The sequence below is a fragment of the Dipodomys spectabilis genome, unplaced genomic scaffold, assembly GCF_019054845.1.
Source record: "Dipodomys spectabilis isolate Male_0828 unplaced genomic scaffold, ASM1905484v1 ptg000362l, whole genome shotgun sequence".
NCBI lineage: Eukaryota > Metazoa > Chordata > Mammalia > Rodentia > Heteromyidae > Dipodomys > Dipodomys spectabilis.
The window spans coordinates 2499130-2521643 of record NW_024871039.1 but is presented as its reverse complement, the minus strand read 5'-3'; the positions used below and the strand labels follow the sequence as shown (position 1 = coordinate 2521643).

The 22514-nt window shown below is 34.8% G+C and overlaps 1 non-coding gene across 1 annotated transcript; it reads right to left on the bottom strand.

The window, feature by feature from the left end:
* Positions 1-1158: 1158 nt before the first annotated feature.
* LOC122095816 lies at positions 1159-1265 on the bottom strand. Its single transcript, XR_006145210.1, has one exon. It is a non-coding gene; the product is annotated as a U6 spliceosomal RNA (small nuclear RNA).
* Between the last annotated feature and the right edge of the window lie 21249 nt (positions 1266-22514).

Here is a 22514-nt window from a genome sequence, read left to right as displayed (position 1 = left end):
AGCATTCCAATATACATGCAAGGTGTTTGTTCTCATGCACGTGCGTGTATGCTTGCGCGCTGCCGCACTCACACACACACACATTTATTCAAATTACCTTCATATCAGTGTTCTGAATTAATTTCTTTATTAACAATATTATATGGGTAAAATAGAGGAAATAAACTCTTCCACCTAAGAAAATTTTTATATGTTTTTTTATGGTAATAATACTGTGCAGAGGGGTCACATTTACATGAACATGGAAACTAGTAAGTTTCCTAACAAGCATTGTTACCTCCTCCTTTATATTTCCCCTACCATCCCTTCCCTCCCACCTCCACAAGTACACTCCCCTCCCCCTTCCTTCCTCCGCCTAAATTGTAAAGTTCATTTTTCAACATAGTGTCTTGTGCATCTCATTGTTACAATGGGTCAACCTGTATCGCTATTTGAGCATTTTTTCCCTTCCCCTCCCCAAATTAGAGAAGCATACATACAAGATGTAAGTGTACCAACTTCAAATACAGAGAAAACAGGGGTTATAGTGTGGGGAGAAACATACAAAAAACAAAAAAAATGACATCACACATTATAAGTACGTTAGAAACAATAGCAAGAAACAAAAACCCACTTGTGTCCCTATCATGGGGTTCAATTTCTTTAACATCATCTTATCTGGTTATATGCACATATCTTTTGAACTTTTCTGCTTATCCCAGACATACATTCGTTATTGAAAATAAGGGAAATCATGGGACCTATATTTCTTTGGACTTGGCTTACTTCACTCAATAAATTTTTTCCAAGTCTTTCCATTTCCTAACAAATTGGGCGATATCATTCTTTCTGATGGAGGCAAAGAATTCCATTGTGTATATATAACACATTTTCTTGATCCATTCATCTAATGGGGGCATCTGTGTTGGTTCCATATCTTAGCTATCGTAAATAATGTTGCAATAACCATAGTTGTGCTGGTAGTTTTAGTATGGTCTTTTTTATGATCATTTGGATGAATCCCCAAAAGTGGGATTACTGTGTTATAGGGGAGTTTTATGTGGAGTCTTCTGAGGCACCTCCATACTGCTTTCCAAAGTAGTTGAACAAATTTACACTCCCACCAAGAATGCAGTACCGTTCCCTTGTGGCCACATACGTTTCAGCATCTGTTGCTGTAAATATATGGAACGCTCCAAGACTTTGCATGTCATCCTTGCGCAGGGTGCATGCTAATCTTCTCTGTATCGTTCCATTGTTAGGGTATGTGATGCTAAATTGAGCACAGAACAGTTTTTATATATAAAGTATAATGTTTAATTGATTTTATTAAGCTAGGCAATTCAACAAAAAGTAAGTTCAAAAGAATTGTTGTGAAATTATAGAATCATGTATTTCTTACATAAGCACACAATTAAGAATAAAATCAAGATAGACATGCCAAAAACAAAATAATTCCAGATATTTGTAGTTCAAGAGATGTGTAGGAGGAGAAATTCAATTATTCTATACAAGGCACCTGTCAAAATGAACATTGCAGCAAGTGTTAAGGTTTGTTAAAAGTTTTAATGTTTTAAATATGCTTAATTTTGAGATTTTGCTTATATATGCCAAAAATAGGACTGTTTGGCAGGTATAAAACTTTTCTGTAAAGTATTTAAGATTTATGATAACAGACATTAAGTACTAAGTATGTGCATTTCAGAGTTTATGGAAACTTTATTAATGAGAAGTTGCAGTCTTTGTGTAAAGGAGCAGAGTGAAGAGTTACGACTTAAACTACAAAGTTTCTGTTAAAAGTTTAGTGATTCCTTACTTTATTTGTTAGCAAGGAATAAATGATGATATAAGCCATAATGTACACATGTATGTTACTATTCACACACATACATATTCTCATGTATACATGCACCCATGGAGAAAGACACATAATTACAGCCAACACAAGTTTCACCAGTTGTTGAATATGCCTTAAAAGGAATAATTGGAACAATATATGTTGAAGATGTATTTGTCCTAAGAGTTCATTTTCCACTCTTCTTATCTCTTAAAACTGGTAGTTTTAGAGAGATTTGACTTTCAAAATGCAGTACAAGTGATAGCAAGTCACTTGGAAACCTCAGTAAGTATAAGTCTTATGGTATCTCCCTGCTCCTCACGGAATGCTTACTCTTGTAGACATTCTCAACAACCAAAGTAGCAGGAGAATACCCTGGTAAAGAGTAAAGTTATAAGGCTTTAAATGGCATCCTTACTTGAGCTCTTTTTCCAACAACCAGCATGAATTCCTAGGCAGATGAGTGAGTCCTCAGAAAACTGGACTCTACATATACATTTAACTAACCCATGTGAAAATTCCTAGGCGAGAAATGCTGGCTGAGGTCTTGCTGATTTCCTGGCGAAGAAAATAAGAAAAAAAGAAAGTATTTTTAATGTTTTAATGTTTAAGAATAATTTGTAACCTGTCAATAAATGTGTAGAACACAAATACCAACTGACAAAAAAATGATGGCATTTCATTTATGTGCTCTTGGACTTGGGCAGTGATTTTAGATGTGTCTACACAAGTAGAATCAGCATAAATCAAGCGAGCATTTCTTCATTTAAGATATAAGTAAAGGATACTGGTTGACCCATTGTAACAACGAAATATACAAGACATTCTAACAGAGGATGGGTGAAGGGGGGAGGTGGAGAGGTGTGAAGGGAAGGGATGGTAGGGGAAAAACAAAGGAGGGGGTAACAATGCTCAATAAGAAATGTACTCATTACCTTACTTATGTAAATGTAACCCCTCTGTACAGTATTTATAATAAAAATATATGTTAAAAAGATACAAGGAAAACTTCTGTACTTTTATGAAGTTGTATTTGTCACTCAATATAAGTAAGGTATTGGTTTTAGGACCACAGGCTTATTACTTTGGATTTTCAAAATCTCTACATGAACACAGTATATTATTTACATCAGAATCTGCCCACAATCTAGCGCAGTATAATTGTTATGAGAATTTTTACTACATTCCATATTTGTAATGAAAAATAAAAGTATATGCAATATAAACAGATACAAATTTTTTCAGATAAATTTTGTATGCAGTTTGTGGATGGAATTTGGAGAGCAATTTTGAAAAGCACAAATTTCATCAAAAAGATCAGTCTGAAAATTGTAACAAGGAGCTAATACAGCATCATTGAATAGTATGGAACTCCAAGGAGAAGTATTTGAATTGAGACAATATCAGAAAGTGTAACAACCCAAGGTCTTTTTAGAAATGCAGCTGCTAGATTTCTCATGTAGAGCTTTCATAACAGTTTGTGAAGCACAAATTAGAACCTCACTGAAGTGTAGATGGTTTTCTCTCAAATTTCTGTCATGATCAGTCATTATTAATCAACATATAGCTAATCTTGAATAATCTTCTAATAAAATGTTGATGGAGTGTTTATATGCAAAAACCTCAGAAGGCTAACTTTTTCAATTAGGACAGTCTGTATTCTATGATCCAGCCGAGAGAAAACTAGGTAAGCATCCATTTACAACCTTCTGAATAATTCTGATTCTGCCGACATCACTTATCTATCCATACCTGTGCACGAGTGAAACAATTTTAAAAGAATTTATCATTTAAAATTTAAATTTATGGTTCCGGGAAGATAGCAAAGGAGAAGCTGGAAGCTTAACTAAGCCAAAGAATCACACCAAATGTGCCATCACAGTACAGAGAGTTAGGCCAGAGAGGGAAAATCCAGGCAAGTAGACAAATCTGAGCACTTGCCAGCGGCCATGGTTGCAGCTATGGGGGGGGCGGTGGTGGCCGTAACCACCATACCTGCAACACAGAGAGTCTAGGACAAAGGCGCCAGATGCAGCAGGTGAGAGGATTCTACTCAACACCAGCAAGAACTGACAAGGAGCAGACATCTTCATCCTTCATATCGCAGATCAGAGATCACCCAGGAACCAGACTCCTGTGTGAGTAGAAGCCTGATTTCCTCACTCCTTCTCAGGGAGCAGAGAAGGGAACGCCACCTCTCCCTGCCCACTACCGGAGATCTCCATCTTTGATACTGGCAAAGGCCTGGCTGAGCAGCTAGCTCCAACTCAGTCCTTGGATGAAAACAAACAGTCATTTAACAGGTCACAGGAACCTAACCTGACCTGCCAGGCTCAGCTCCACTCAGGGAAAATTCACCCATCCCGGGCCTGCACCAGCCCCAGGAGTGGCTTTCTTCATTGAGTAAACAGAGCCAGAGGCTGATCCTCCCTAGACAATCAATTGAAATTCAGTAACAATAAACCCTGAGAACGGCTGCTGGCTAGGCTCTGTGACTGCCTCAGAAGCTAGGCCTCAGGGAAAAGCTACTGTTTGCTGAAAGGCCTCAACTCTACCCAGAACCTAGCCCCATCACAGCATCTCCAAACTAGAAGAAACAGCCATCTTTTGTGATACTCAAAGCAGATCTCCCTCCCATTGAACTAGCCTGGGAGGAGGATGACAAAATCCTGGGTAAATCAAAGCATTTTTCTGCCTGCTCAAACAAACTGACTTAAAAAAAAAAACCAAGCTACAGGAAAATCAAATACCACAAGCAGACCAGAGACTCCAACAAGAGACTGATTATGGACACAAGGGAGATACAGGATCTTCCCTTCTCATCCCCAAAAAGCAAAGAACTCTTTTATGTCACCTTTTATTAAAATTGTTTTAACATTTTTAATTTTTAACGTTAAAAATTGTTTTCTATTAACTTTTTTCTTCCTCTTATAATTTTTATTTTACAGGTATACGTGTGTGTGTGTGTGTGTGTGTGTGTGTGTGTGTGTGTGTGTGCGCCTTTTTCCATTTTTGTTTAGCACTACTGACCTTTTGATCCTTTTTTCCTTTCTTTCTCATTCTTTTCACTTTTTTTCTCTTTTGTTCTTCTTTGCGTGATTTAGTCGCATTTCTGCTCATTCTCAGATATACCTGTAGTCGATTATTAGACCTTATCCCCGATTATATACACACTTAATCCAGAAATTTATTAATGAATAAAAAACCTCTTAGACTTAACTTCTTTAATAGCTGTACTACCTCTATATACCTATATAAAATTTTAAGCATTTTTATTTTTTATTTTTTGGTGTCTCCTTTCTATTCCTTCCCTTCTCTTATCATGTTCCCATCCTTCTCTGAATATTAAGTTCTTAATCTGCATAATTTTAAGTGTTTCACTTTTTAATTTTTATTTTACTATTTTTCCTTGTCTTTTTTTTCTCTTTCTTTTTCCCCGTTGTCTATTATCATTCTATCGAATCTATTTCCTGCTTTGAGATTAGGACTAAGTTAGCTCTGCCTCTCTCTTTCCACATCCCTCTATTTCTATTTATACCCACATCTTTCACTAAACCTAATAATTTCTTGTTTGCCAAATTCTTCTTTGCGGTTCATAGCCTATTAATACATAGTTGGTTGATGTTGAAAATGTATCTGTTGAACTAGATTATATCTGCAGGCTTTTGTAATATTTATTTATTTATTTTTATTGTGAAAATACTGTACAGAGTGGTTACAATTACATGGGCAAAATATTTGCTGCCTTCAGGAGTCACACCTTGCCCGTAAAAACAAACACATTTTCAATGCTAAAGGCTGGAACAAAATCTACCAAGCAAATGGCTCCCATAAACAGGCTGGAGTTGCAATCCTAATATCAGATAAAATAGACTTCAAATTAAAATTTGTGAGAAGAGATTAAGAAAGTCGCTACATACTAATCAAGGGATCTCTCCTTCAGGAGGATCTGCAGGCTTTTGACTGTGCAACTACAGACTTTGTTGATGCTTCCCTTAAGATAGTTTTCAAGCACAAAATTGGTGTTACTCTCATGCCAAATGGGCAGAATAAGCCGGAAAAACACAAGAAAAATGGCAAGTCCGGGTATCTCAACTCCCACTCATGATAATCAGTGGACAGAACAGATAATGAATAATCCAGAGGAGAGCTTCCAAAAAGATCTAAAAACACTAATATTAATCATGGTAAATAAAAAGATTGAAAACCTTCAAAGGACTCTGTGTGAGCATGATATATAGAGAGAGGAGGCAAACAAATGTCAAAACAGGAAGCTCATAGGTGTGAGGAAGCTACTCAAAGATAGATAAAAGAATTGCATGAGCAGCTTGTGAACACTCAAAGAGAAATAAAGGAATTGTGTGAGTAGGCTGAGATTAGTCAAAGAGAACTACAGGAATTGCATGAACGTGAGGAAGCTGATCAAAGAGTAATACAGGAATTTCAAGAGCGGGATGAGCATAGACAAAGATCACTAGAGGCATTCATGGAATCCATATACAGAGAGCTGAAAGAAGTCAGGGAGTCCACAAAGGGAATGCTGAATGGATCCCAACAGAAGTAATGGGAGTCCAAGGAAACCATAACTAATCAACCAAGTGATTTGAGAATAAACACTTGACACTAAATTAAGGAAGTAAAGAATTTCATACAAGATCTAAAACAAAGATCCAACAAAGAATTAGAAGCCATAAAAACCGACCAACTAGAAGGAAAAGAAAAAAAAAATAGAAAGTCTCTATAGTAGGATAGGTCATGCAGAAGATTGAAGCCTGAGGATTGAAGACAGCCTAGATATTATAGAGAAAGAATATACAACCATCAAAGACAAATCCAAGAAATATGATAGATCTATTCAACATTCAAGCCTTGGAAGACCCCACTAGAAGGCCTAATCTGAGGATAATGGGTGTAGAGGAGCACCTAGAGCCAGAAGTCAATGGTCTACGAAATTTGTTTAACAGGATCCTAGCAGAGAACTTCCCAAACATGCAAAAAGATAGGTTTATTCAGATACAAGAAGCTTTTAGAACTCCCAATAGACTAGACCAGAAGAGGATATCCCATTGTCACATTATAATACTCACAGGATCAATTCAGAACAAGGAAAAGATCCTTAAAGTTGTCTTGGAGCAAAGATCAAACACCTATAAAGGGAAACCAACTAGAATCACCTCAGATTTCTCAGCAGAAACAATCAAAGCAAGAAGAGCCTAGAATGATGTAATCTATGCCCTAAAGACAAACAACTATCAACCAAGAATACTTTACCCAGCTATACTCTCCTTAATAATCGGAGGTCAAATAAAACCCTTCCATAGCAAAGAAAAATTGAAACAATATATCTCCACCAAACCAGCCCTACAAAAGAATCTTAAAGATGTCCTACACAGAGAAAACCAACAAGACCACAATAAAGGCCAAGAAATATCACCCAAACTGAGAATCCAAGAACCATAGGAAGAACACAGTTGCCACAGCCCTGAAGTAGTTGGATAAAATGGCAGGAACTCCCAAATACCTCTCAGTTCTATCTCTCAACATTAACGGACTTAACTCACCAATTAAGTGACAGTCTGTCTACTTGGATTAAAAAGCAAGATCCTTTTATCTGCTGGCTTCAGGAGTCACATCTTGCCCACAAAAACAAACACATTTTCAATTTTAAAGGCTTAAACAGAATCTACCAAGCAAACGGCTCCCATAAACAGGACGGAGTTGCAATCCTAATATCAGATAAAATAGACTTTTAATTAAAATTAGTGAAAAGGTCGGTACATACTAATTAAGGGATCACTCCTTCAGGAGGATATTACAATTCTAAATATCTATTTGCCAAACAGCAGAGCACCCTAATTCATCCAAGAACCTCTACTTTCCCTCAAATCCCACATAGATCCATAAACATTAATTGTTGGGGACTTTAACACACAACTTTCCCCACTAGATAAATGAACTTCACAAAAACTCAACAGAGAAACCGCAGATATAAACAACTGCACAGACCAACTAGATTTAACACACATCTACTGAATATTTCACCCAGCAGCATTAGACAATACATTTTTCTCAGCAGCACATGGAACATTTTCCAAAATAGACCACATTTTAGGCCGCAAAGCAAACGTCCAAATTCAGAAACATTGAAGTTATACCTTGCATTCTCTCAGACCACAAGGGAATATATTTAGAACTCAACACCAAAAGCAACCAAAGAAAGTCATGTAACACATTTGATCCTGAACAACACACTGCTGAATCACGAGTGGGTCATGGAAGAGATTAGAAAGGAAATTCAAATGTTCATGATATTCAACAAAACTGAACACACCAATTACTAGCTCCTCTGGGACACAGCAAACACAGTATTCAGAGGCAAGTTTATAGCTCTGTGCTCCTATATCAACAAATTGGAGAGATCTGAAAACAACAATTTAATGAGACATCTGAACCTCCTTGAAAAAAAGCAGCAAGATAAACCCCAATCCCGTAGACAGAAAGAAATAATTAAAATTAAATCAGAATTAAATTAATTAGAATGCAAAAAAAACTATACAAAGAATCAACAAAACTAAGAGTTGGTTCTTTGAAAAAATTAACAAAATTGACAGACCCTTAGCAAATCTTATCAGAAAAAGAAGAGAACACACCCAAATAAAGTCAGAGATGAGAATGGAAACATCATCACAGAAACAACTAATATTCAGAACATTATAAGGGAATGCTTCTAAAACCTGTATACTAATAAGTTTGAGAACTTGGCAGAAATGGACCTTATTCTAGAAAATACTGACATGCCGAAACTAAGCCAAGATGAGTCAAACTATCTTAAAAGGCCTATATCAAGCACTGAAACAGAAAGAGCAATAAGAGACCTCCAATCTAAGAAAAGCCCAGGCCAAATGGTTTTACAGCGGAATTCTATTAAGCCTTCAAAGCAGACATCACACCAATACTCCTCCAACTCTTCAATGAAACTGAAAAAGAAAGTTCACTACTGAAATTATTCTATGAGGCCATCATAACACACATCCCAAAACCAGGAAGGGACTCATCAAGGAAAGAGAACTATAGATCCATTTCTTTGATGAACTTTGATGCAAAACTTCTCAACAAAATTTTGGCCAATCGACTTCAACAATTCATCCAAAAAATCATACACCACGATCAAACAGGATTCATTTCAGGGATGCAAAGCTGGTTTAAGATACACAAATCAAATAATATAATTTATCACATCCACAGAAGCAAGGATAAGAACCACATGGTTATCTCAATAGATGCAGAAAAAGCAATTGACAAGATCCAACATCCCTTTTTATGAAGTTTCTGGAAAAATGAGGAATCCATGGAACATTCCTCAATACATTAAAGGTTTTATATGACAAACCTATAGCCAGCATTATACTTAATGGTAAAAAACTAAAGCTATTTCCTCAACTCAGGAATGAGACAGGATGCCCACTCTCTCCACTTCTCTTCAATCTAGTATTGGAATGCCTAAATACAGTAATAAGACTAGATGCAAGTATAAGAAGGATCCTAATAGGGAAAGAAGAAGTAAAACTCTCCCTTTTTGCAGATGACATGATCTTGTATTTAAAGAATTGCACAGAGTCCACTCCAAAATTACTCAAGCTGATTCAAAACTCTGGCAAAGTATCATGGTATAAAATTAACCCTCAAAAATCGATGGATTTTTCTGTATGCCAACAATAAGAAAAGAGTGGCTGAAATTAGGAAAGCAACTCCATTTGTAATAGCCCCACAAAAAATAAAATACCTAGGATTTAACTTAACCAAAAAAGTGAAGGACCTCTATGATGAAAACTTTAAAAAACTGAAAAAGGAAATCAAAACTGAACTTAGAAAGTGGCAAAAACTCCCATGCTCCTGGATTGGGAAAGATCAACATAGTGAAAAAGGCAATACTTCCCAAGGCTATCTACAAATTCAATGCGATATCTATCAACATTCTAACCTCATTCTTCAAGGAAATAGAAGAGGCAATCAAAAAATTCATATGGAACAATAAAAGACCCTGAATAGCAAAAATGATCCTTAACAGAAAGAACAGAGCTGGAAGAATATCAATACCAAATTCAAATTCAACCTCAAAGCCATAGTAATCAAAACAGTTTGGTACTGACACAAGAACAGACCTCAGGACCAATGGAATAGAATTGAAACCCAGAAATGAACCTACAGACCTATAGCCATCTAATCTTCTGTAAGGGAGTTAAAAAATAGAATGGAAGAAAGACAGCCTCTTCAGTAAATGGTGCTGGCAAAATTGGTTAACAACTTGTAGAACACTAAAGCTAGATCCTTATATATCACCCTGTACCAGAATCAACTCTAAATAGATCAAAGACCTTGGAGTCAAACCAGATACTCTGAAAACATTAAAGAGTGGAATAGGAGAAACCCTCGGTCTTGTTGGCACAGGCCGAAATTTTCTTAATAGAGACCCAGAAACACAACAAATCATAGAAAGGTTGGACAAATGGGATTGCATAAAATTGCAGAGCTTCTGCATGGCAAAGGACATAGCTAGCAAGATCAATAGAAAGCGCACAGATTAGGAGAAGATCTTCACTAGCCATAAAATGGACAAGGGTCTCATATCTAAAATATACATGTAACTCAAAAATTTAAATCCCCCAACAAATCTTCAAAGAAACAACTGCCCAAAAATAAGTGGGTTAAAGACTTAAAGAGAAACTTCTCTGAAGAGGAAAGAAGGATGGCCAATAGACACATGAAGAAATGCTCAACCTCCCTAGTCATAAAAGAAATGCAAATCAAAACAACATTGAGATACCACCTCACCACAGTTAGAATGGCTATAATCAAGAACTCTAATAACACCAGATGCTGGAGGGGATATGGACAGAACGGAACATTACTGTATTGTGGATGGGAGTATAAACTTGTTCAACCAGTTTGGAAATCAGTATTGAGGTTCCTCAAAAGTCTCCACATAGAGCTCCCCTATGACCCAGAATCCCACTTTGGGTATTTATCCAAATGTTCACATACAAGGCCACAGTAGAGCTTCCAGCACAACTATGTTTATTGCATCATTATTTACCATAGCTAATATATGGAACCAACCCAGATGCCCCTTAGTAGATGAGTAGATCAAGAAAATGTGGTATATATACACACTGGAATTCTATGCCTCCATCAGAAAGCATGACATTGGCTCCATTTGTTAGGAAATGGAAAGACTTGGAAAAAATATATTAAGTGACGTAAGCCAGGCCCAAAGAAACATTAGTGCCATGATTTCCCTTATTTGCCATAACTAGTATGTGTCTGAGACAAACAGAAACTGTCAGACAAGTTGATGTTAGGGAAATGAGCCCTAAGCTATATATTCAAATGTTTTTCCCTTTCATGGGATTGTTTCTAACACATTTATAAGAATATTTCTTTTTTGCTTTGTATGTCCCTCCCCCACTGTACAAACCCTGCATTCACTGAACTTGATGTTGTTATAATTTGAGGAAGGTAAGGGAAAAAACAAATAGTTTGTATAATAGGGATACAGTTGGACCATTAAAACAATGAGATGTACAAGCCATTATGTTGAAAACAAACTTTAAAATTTTGGTGGGGGGAGGACTGGGTGGGAAGTGGGGAGAGGACGGGAAGTTATGGGAAGGGGAAACAAAGGAGGAGGCTACAATGCTTGATAGGAAATATACTCATTATCTTGTCCATGTAATTGAAACCCCTTTGTACAGTATTTTCACAACAACAACAAAAAATAAATTTAAATATGGAATGAAATTAGTTCCAATAATGCATTGCATTTAGGTATTTAGAAATAACTGAGAAACTTAAAGGTGCATATGATTTTTTTTTTGGAAATGAAGGGATATTGGAATTTGGTTCTCTACATTTTAAGCAATTTGCTTAAAAGAATAGGCAAAATAAAATTTATATTTGCAGCAGACTTCACACATTAAATTTTGTATAGTGAAAGGGAAACAAGCCTCAACAATATGTCAATTCTCTCTTCTTATTTATCTCTAAAGGTTTATGTTTCTGGTCTCTGAATATTAAAACTTCAAAAAAATTATGTTTAGCTAGTTGTGCAAAGGGGTTTTGCTTCATCATGTCAGTGTTGAATAGAGTGTGTGTGCATTTCAATATACAGTGCATTTTTCTTCCTTCCCTTACCCCACCCCCACCTATCCCTTCATGTTTCCTACTTATATTCTGACATGTGTACATTGAATGGTATGACTGTATTAGTCCACCATTTCCCTCTCCATTCTTCTACCCTACTCCCTTTTAGCCCAGATCTCCTTTTAAGACTTGTTTCAACTTCATGGTATTTTGTTAAATATCTCTACTTTGGCATTTGGCTATGGGCTTGCCACATCCTCTCTTCCATGTTTGACATACATAAATGAGTATATTTCTCCACATTTCTAATCTCAGATTGGCTAAGATAGATCTTCTTTACTATTCACCTTCTGTCCTAAATTTAGAATTGGATTTTCAGGGCCATCCAATAGAGCATTTTTATTCTCTACTCACTGAAGATGGAAGGGAAATAATTTCCATGCTGTCAGCATTATGTTATCCATCATGAATTCCCATCGCTTATCACTTCAGCAGTCTAAATTTAAAGTCATATTTTCTGCATTATATTCACACAGTATAAGTGAATATCAAGAATAATTTACCTAGTATTGGACGTTTAGGGACAATCTTCAATTTCTGATGATAGAGGCAGGAATCAGTTTCAATTTTCAGATTCCACTATGTAGTGAGCTGTGTAGTCTTCTAAATTTTCGATAAATTTCGAGTTACTTTTTGTTAATAATTTAAAAAGTTTTATTTCAGTATTTGAAATGCTGCTCCAATTATTTTAAAAGTTTCACAATAAGTTAGACTGAACTTTTTCCTCCCATGTTCCCCACTAGTTCAGGTTAATTCTCCTTTCGCTTTATATTTTGAGAGACCAAGGGATGAGGGTAAACAGAGAGATGATCATTACTCACATATCTCCTTCCCTCCTGTTTCTGCTGTTCTTGTTGAGAGGAAGACTGGAGCAGGGAACAAGAGTGAAGCTTGACTTCACCATACAAGGGAGCATTCCTGGCATGTCAATTATTGTTTCTCAGAATCACTTAAATTGCTTACTCTTGCCTTCTCTCTGATAGTAACCTAACTGTGGCTTCCTTGGTGCAGAAGGAAGCACACTAACAGGTTATTACCTGTAAATTGGTATTTTATATCTCAGCTTACTACTACCAAAAATAAAAAACTTTGGCTACATAAATGCAAAGGTACTGATTGTCCAACAAAACCTTAATGAGGAGTAGACAATTCTACTCAGCTATGCCCTCCTCTTGTATCCTTCCTTCCACTCCCCTCCCCTCTTTTAATCTCCCTTCCTTTCTTCTTTCTTTGTGGCTCTCTCCTGCATATTCATGTCTATCTTCTCTCTTTTTCTTTTCCAGTAGCAAGTGCTTTGGTTTATCAGACAACACATAAATAATTGAACAAATATTTTTTCCCCTCTTTTTGTGATTTTTTTATTCTTAAGAAGTGAGTTCTAGCACAGCATCAGTGGCTTACATCTAGATAGTCGGTAGGTTCAAATTTGACAATTGAATTTCGAAGCTATTCCAAGTGGATAAACCTAAGAGATTCTTTTCTCCACTTGTGGTAAATGGAAGAAGTGAAGGTGTGGCTCAGGCGGTATAGAGCAAACATTGAGAATTAAAGCCCAAATATAGCTCAAGTCCAGGAGTTCAAACCCCAGTACCAGCACAATATTAAAAAAATGAGTCCTTTGTCTTTGAAAAGGGATATTTCTCCAAAAATTCATACAAAGGACAGTTTCCAAGGTCCAAGACTCTTTCTAAGGCTCTTTCACATCTTAAACTGATTCCTCTGCTTGATTCATATTGAGGAAAATAGGAGTCACACTTCATATTAAAAAGTATGCAGATTACTGAACAGTTCTTACCATTTTTAATGTAAAGGAAGCATGAGAGAAGAATTCACCTCACTTGGGTGAGTTAGGTTTGATCCACTGACAGACTTTTGCAAGTAAATGAGGGTCTGTTTACATGTAAAGAAGTCTATATAGATGCTTTCTAGGAGAGAGAACAAGCTACCTGTTTCCAAGTTTGAATCAGATTAAGTTTATTCCTATGAAATGGTAAAGAGAAGCTCATCTCATACAACATTATGCAGACAGCAATTTCAAAAATATTAAAAACCCATGTCTATGTTTTGAACAGCTAAGTTTTCACAAACAAAAAACAGTTTACTGAACCAAGAAAATATAAGTTAGAGCAGTAGGAACTATGTGAAATATAGTTAATGGCTGAGTGATATGTGTAAAAGAGTTCTGTAATCACAACTAAACTATAAATTTTTTCATCATGTCCCTAACAAGAATGTCTAAGATAGGCCTTGCTAAATCTGCCATAGAGGGTGGCGTTTATGCAATTGTCAGGTTTGTTTAGGGTCCAATATCTCCCACAGTCACTTGGGTTGCAAACTGCTCACACCACATGCGGTGTATGGAAACACATGCTGTCTTGCTAGGCACCTAAGGAATCTTTGTGCCACTGTGAATAGTTATTGTTTTCTTCTTGTAATTATACCTGTCAGTGTGAAGTCCTTTCATGATAAGAATAATAGTTTCTGTATCATTTGTTCCACTAACAAATCTCAGATATAAGTATAGTCGGGTGCCCATGGCTCATGCCTATAGTCCTAGCTACTCAGGAGGCTGAGATCTGAGGATCACAGTTCAATGCCAGCTCAGGCAGGAAATTCCATGAAATTCTTTTCTCCAATAAACTACCAGAAAACTGGAAGTGGCACTAGGTCTCAAGCTGTAGAGCTCTTGCCTTGAGCAGAAGAGCACTTGGACAGCACCTAAGCCCAGAGTTCAAGCCTCACGACTGACCAAAAAAAAATCTATCTATCTACCTACCTATCTACCTACCTATCTACCTACCTATCTACCTACCTATCTATCTACCTATCTACCTATCTATCTACCTATCTATCTACCTATCTATCTATCTATCTATCTATCTATCTATCTATCTATCTATCTATCTATCTATCTATCTATCATCTATCTAATCTGTCTGTCTGTCTGTCTGTCCGTCCGTCCGTCTGTCTGTCTGTCTGTCTATGTATCTATGATGAGATGAATTACATTTAAATATAAATCAATATTTGTGATACACATTTAAAATATAAGTAAATATATGATGTATTTATAATATATACATATATAAGATCATATTATATCTGTACGTTTATAAATATAATTCTAATTTATATCCAAAGACTACATCTGAAGATTTTGGGGAAAATGTAGAGTGTCTAAAGGCTTACTACTGACCCACCATACTTTCAATCATTTTTTCCACTTATTGCAATGTCTGGATTACTAAGACTGAATGATTATGAAACAGAGTTGTTGTGTTAATCCTTACAATTTTGGATTAGAAACATCTACTTACTTGGTATAAAAACTACCAAAATGTGATCTTGAAATCACACTCCACAAACTGGACATATATATCAATTTAACAACTTACAGGTCTTAAACTTTTATTTGAATCCTGTATCTCACATACATTCAGTTTCCTTCGAGTCAGCTACATGTACAAACATGCCTAGATTTTCATGCTCACATACATCCCCATACTCACATTACATACTAAATGTAACATTGTAATAAAAAATAACATATATACTGAAAAAGAACACCTTTGCAAATGTAATTAAATTTTATTTTTAAACACAATGCATTATTGAAATACTGATGAAAGAGCAGTGGAGAGATGTTTCAAATAGTAGATTGCCTGCCTAAAGAGCATGTTTCTTATTCCAAACATCATTATTTCCATCCTTTCTTCTCCCACATAAAAAAGCATAAATAACTACAGAATTAACTGCATGTTCCTTAATCACTCATTGAAGAAACTGTTTTATATATATATATATATATATATATATATATATATATATATATATATATATGTATATGTATATATACACACAATGATATACTATTTAGCCACGCATAATTATGAAATCACATCATCTTCAAGAAAATAGAATTGGAAACCTTCATATTAAAGCAATTAGTGATACTGTGAAAAACAATTATTAGATTTCTCATATGCAAATGTTAGACTCAGAAAATAAAATGAATGACCCAGGTGTGAAAGATGGAACTGATTAAGTTTGGAAAAAAGTAAGAGAGGAGATGAAGAGAAATATTGTGGAGTAAATATGTTCAAATATTTCATAAGTTCGTATGATGACATAATAAAATATAAGTATAAAAATAGGATAATGAAATTAATAAAAGGAATAAAATTTAACAAACTACATTATGTGGATATATGTGTATAACACAATAAAATACTTTTGTGAAATTGATATTTGCTAAAAAAAAGTAAAATTCATTCCAGTTTTTATAGATTCATAGGTTAATTTCCATTTTTAGCTGAGATATTTCCCTGATAAAGTAAAAGGAGAAATTTGTTTTGCTCATTTAGAAAGACAATCTTGTCCAATTAGCATTAAAGTATTCTAGATAATTACTGTCAATGTGAAATTGTTCAGGTTATTATATTAGAATATTTCCAATTGACTCTTCAAAGTATTACCCTATAGGTATATACTTTTTGCTACTAATTGAATATCTTTCTACTCAATTACTATATACCTTTTTCTGAATGAAGTTTGGTAAATGTAACTAGGATATATTATACCTGACCAGGAAATCAATTATTCAAACAGTTTTTATCAAAAATGCCTATAATGAAATAAAGATATAAATCCAAATTATGTATATTTGAAGACAATACTTGCTTAGTCCTCGTCTCGTATTCTTCATTCCCTTCTTGAGAATAATACACATTGTAAGGGAATGCTTAACATGTTTCAGAGAAATAGATTGACTTTAGTCAAATGAGTTACTCTATGCTTCATTTTGGTTTACTTTACATCCAGAAGAGCTAAATTCTTACCTTATGATTTTCTTTAGATTTTATACTCAGGTTTAACCTCTGATGGGTGACAGGTAAAGGTATACACATTTTTTAACAGTGGCTAAATTTAGGCTGAGGAATCTAGGTACAACTTTACTCATGCAGATAGGCCTGATCAGTCATGAGACCACGATATCAAAATGTTAACCTATGCTTCCTGAAATCATGCTTATGAGATTTTGTGTATTATAAACAGAGGTTATTAGAATTTGTTTTGTAAACAACATCATTTCATGGGTTAGGAGCTGAATTGAGATATTATATCCAGAACAAAATTTAAGGAGGCATCCAAAATTAGTTACCAAGATATAAATCATTTAACACAACGTTTTAAAAATGCAAGACAAAGGAAATAATTTATGAAAAAAGCCAACGTTTAAAATAAATAGAGAATCAGTATGACTGATTTTTTCTTTTTATCCCAGTTGCAATACGGATTGCATGATGACTTTTCTAGTTATATGTTTAGTTAGGTCTTGATATTTAGTTGGAGAAGTTATGTTCTTTCATATATTCATTTGTCAGATCAAAGAGGAAATGAATTCCATGCCAGAGTCAATCTCAATAATAATGTTACTGATGTATTCTACTACTTTGCCAGTTTCAAATCAGCTCGAGTAACTTCGGTCTTCTTTGGATCTAACTAATTAGGTATACAATTTAGTCAGTACTGGATTTTGACCACCATTTATTAAAGTATTATTTTCCAGAAACTACTACTATTCTCTCTTTTCATGAAATTTTTAATTTCATTTATATAATGTGCTGATGTTTTCCTTTAGATAATCCACATTCAGTCTTCTAAAAACTGTATAATTTGGAGTATTTTTAAATTATGTACACTCATGTACACTGCTCAGATTCTATTATTTGCACATTTTGTTCTTGTTAACTCAGTAGTATTTAGTTCTCAGTATGGATATTTTGGAATTACTAATTGCATTTCAGAAATTTTAAGAATGTTATGATTTTTGTGATTTCATACTGTAGCATTTTTTCTTTTAAGTAAGTGCAGATCTTTCTTTACATACAGTTACAATTGTTTTAAACAATTTGATCCATTCAAGGGATTTTCTATATTAGGTTGATCCAGATGAATTTAATTACAAATTAACACAACCTTATTTCTGAGAGACAGTTATGCTTATAGCTCTACTTAAATTAACATGTGTTTGAAAGTTTTGTAGTTTAAAAAATAAACTGGGCACAACATGTTTTTGTTCCTGGGGAAGTTCCAATTTGTTGGTTGTTTTTCCAGCTGTAATGACTTCAAAATATGTGTGCATTTTATTTCAATTGTTTTGTGCCTATATTTTGTTTCATATAACAGAAAATACAAAAAGAATCAGTGATTTAGAACTTTTCCAAATAGAATTCAAAGAGAGACACTTGAAGTTTTGTGACAACTGGGAAAAGGGTGTTTCTTAGTGGAGTGGTTAGCAGAATAACAGAGACATTGTTTGATGAGATTTGAATTCTGCCACTTCCTGCCTCACTATTTCCAATGGTATTACTTCAACGTATTTAGTGGAAAGAAAATAATTTTGTCTGTATGAATTCACAATTTTTGGTTTAATTGGGCCACACTACACATTCATATTTGATTTTACCTCTAAAATCTTTTCTCCTTAGTTTAAAACCACAGATGTGAATTTATAATGTAAAATAGCACCTAGAATTTATATGAAATGGTCCAAACTATTTGGAATGTAATGAATATAGTGTGTGAGATAGTATGTAATAATTGATTTTGGAGAAAGTCAATTACAGTGGATTTTTGTGAAATACTGAGTAATTGAATTATATTTGATTCTATAAAAAATTCACGGTTACATCTAAAAATAACTCAATTATAAGCTAATTCTGAAAAAATAAGATTGTTTACTGGAAAAAGCTAGAAGTTTCAATAAGCTTGCTTTTTAAAAATTGACTTGGATCTGGACTTTGATGGCTCATGCCTGTAATCCTCGCTACTCAGGAGTCTGAGATATGAGGATAGTGGTTGAAAGCCAGCCTGGGCAGAAAAGTCTGTGAGACTCTTATCTCCAATAAACCACCTTAAAACCAGAAATGGCACTGTGGCTCAGATGGTACAGTGGTAGCCTTGAGATGAAGAGCTGATGCACAGTGCCCAGGCCCAGAGTTCAAGGCACACAACCAACAAAAAAATTGACATGGAGTTTTACTATATTATTTCATGATTTTTTAATGAGTGGTTGTTCAGTGAAAATGTCATTGGTTTTTATATTTTGTGTTGGCATAAAATGAGCCTAGTATTGTCTTAAATTAATAAAAAATTTCTTATTCTATGACTGCATACATTTTGTGGGTAATGGTTAAAACCAAGTTGCCTCTTTAAAATATAAAATATTTATATCATCCCCCAAAAAAGAGGAACAAAATAAAATATATGCCAGAAATTTACTGTGTAAATCTTCATGGACTAATAGCCTGTCAGTTTGTTTTAACTTTTAATAAAAAATTAAAGTAATACTGGATAATATGAACGCATTTAAATTTCTTCATCCTTGTCATTTAAGATTCACTTTAAAAAGAAGTTCAACAGGTGAGTGTTTTTTCCTTACTTTTCCAAAGAAATGATCATTTCCTCATTATAGTGTATAGCACAATATACCCAGAAAGCATTTCTTAAAGAAAAAGATTTTTTCCCATTCTTTGGTTTGCTTCAGTCTGTATTTAAACTGCATACCACAACTTACCCACCCTATTGTCTGTCTTTTCATTTGAAACATTTCAAAAGTTTTCCTTCCCTGGTGTGTCAGCCAGCAAAGTTTTACAAAACAGCACGCTTTCATTCATTTGCTTTCTAAAATATATCTCACAAATGCAAACAATGAAACAATCTGAAACATCTGTGGACTTTTCTACTTATAGTGGAAAAATCACTTTCCATACTCCTTAGAACCAGCTGTTTACAGGCATTAATTGCTGCCAGTTCCATGCTTTAGAACAGCTGCATTTGACAATGGCATACACGGTAATTTGTTTACCACATCTGGTTTGTTTTCAGGAAGGACTGTGTTCATAGAAGATGGTAATAGATGAGTTTTGAAATTATGTAGTTTAATAGGGCTCTGAGTTGTGGATATAGAACATCCATTTCAGTGACTAAATTTTAAATTAAATCCTATAAAGTATATTCCTTCAATTTTCTGGGTAAAGTGTTCTACAGTCTAGGTATTTTTAAGGAAATATTATATGTTGTTTCCTTAGTGACAACATAATTGAAGGACTTAAAATTTTATATACCATGGCCATCTTAAATGCAGTAGATGTACTTGGGTTGGCATGCAAAACTTTTGGTAAGTAAGGTAAGTGCTCTACCACTGAGCCACCTTCCCAGCCCTTCATGCATGCAAAACTTTTGGGACAGCATTACTGTTTGAATCTTGGATAGGATTTGATTGGGAATTGTGGCAGACCTTCATAGTATAAGAAGAAAAACGAAAGGCCATACTAATTTTTTTTTGGGTCCGGTTGTGGGACCTGAACTCTGGGCCTGGGCATTGTCACTCAGCTATTCAGATCAAGGTTAGCGCTCTACCACTTGAGCCACAGCGCCAGTTTTTTCTTTTTGTTTATGTGGTGCTGAGGAAGCGAACCAAGGGCCTCATGCATGCAAGGCAAGGGCTCCACAACTAAGACACTTTCCCAGCCCCACTAATACTTTTCTCTGCTACATTGTTACATTAGTTTATTCAACACACACATACACACATACAAACACACAGATACACACATTTGTATTATAAAGACCCACTCCGTCTGCAAGAAAATATTTTAATAGGAATTCCATAAAATATTTATTCTGCTGAGTTATGATTAGAATTTACAGAAATATCTACTTGCTTCTTCCCCTGGACAAGTCATTATCATTTGTGAAGGTGTTGCCAATTGAATTTAGAATTCCCCAGAAAGATCTATGAGTTAAAGAAAAGTGACTTCCTATTTCCTCCCAGACTGTGGAGAATATCTGAATAGTTCTGGAGATTAAGTTCTTCAGCGTGAAAACTATGAGAACATAGACTCTCAACTACTTTCTTATTTTATCTTTTAATCAGTGTAGGTTAAAAAAAAATTTTCTCTTTGACATACTCACCACCTTGCCATTGTCTTCTCACAGGCTCCCAAAGCAATAAAACCAACTGAACATATACTGAAACCTTCAAACTTGGAAATCTGAATAAGCATTTCTGTTTAATAAGTCGACAACATCACTTATTATGGTAGGTTATAAAGCTAACACATAAGTCTAGTCTTTCTAACAATGTAGAGTATATTAAATTATGTTTCATTATAAAATATCTAACTCCATGTTTTATTTTATATTTTTGTTTCTGTTGATCCCAGGGCTTAAACTCAGGGCCTGAATGGTGTTTTTGTGTTCTAAGCCAGTGCTTGACATACAATCTGAACTGGAACTCCATTTGCCCTGGTGGTTAATTGGAGATAAGAATCTAATGAACTTTCTTATGCAGGTTGGTTTTGAACTCTGATCTTCAGATCTTAGCCTCTCAACTAGCGAAGATTACATCCTTGAGCCACCAGTGCCTACCCATGTTGCATATTTTGTGTAATTCAAATTTTCAGCATTATATAGATACTCCTAGTACAATAAAAAAAAAACAACAACAACCTAATTTTCACTGTATTTGATGTTGGTATAATTTGTGGAGGGTAAGGGAAAAACCAAATTGTTTAAATAGGGATACAGGTCGACCCAGTGCAACAATGAGATGTACAAGATGTTATGTAGAAAAATGAAATTTACAACTTTGGCTCAAGATGGGAGAGAGGGTCGGGAAGGGGAGATGGAAAGGGATGATAAAGGGATAGAAAGGAGGAGGTAACAATGCTTGATGAGAAATATACTCATTACATTGTCCCTGTAATTGTAACCCATTTGTATGGTATTTTCACAAAAAAAACTTAAAACATAATAAGGATATTTGTAAAGTATATAATGAAGGAAGAATTTTTATCCTTTACAAAATCTATGCTAAACTATCTATATTTTACTGTACCTTTCCTGCAACCAGTTTGATATAGTTTAATACCTGTCACTCCAAGTTTCTCTATATTCTACTGGAGATTTAATTTTTCGTGTATGTATGTATATGCATATGTATATGTATATGTATATATCTATCTATCTGTATATGTTCCAATGTGGATCATCAAACTTGAAACTTTGCTTTTTTTTGGCTGTTCAGCAGTTAACCTGGTCGGCTCAATCTGTGACAATATCTGTGCTCATTCTGATCATTCCTTTATTTACCAAACCACCAGCCTTTAAAATCAGCTTTATTTCTTGAGATGATTACCAATCAGTCCAAGCAATATACACCCAGAGGGTTTTAATAAAACAAGCTTTAAGGAAGGAAGATAAAATGAAATGAAAACTACAAAATTTCTACAGAGACCTGACATCGTTCACATTTCTGCCTTCCTCCTGATACTTAAGCAAGAATTGACTAACACTATAAATAATACTGCAATTATAACTTAAAGATCAGTGTTTTTTCGAACCTGAAGCCTTCTTTCCATGATTTTTGACATAAACTTTTGTGAGACTTTTTTTATTGTGATGGCATTCCATCCAAAACAAAGCCATGTAT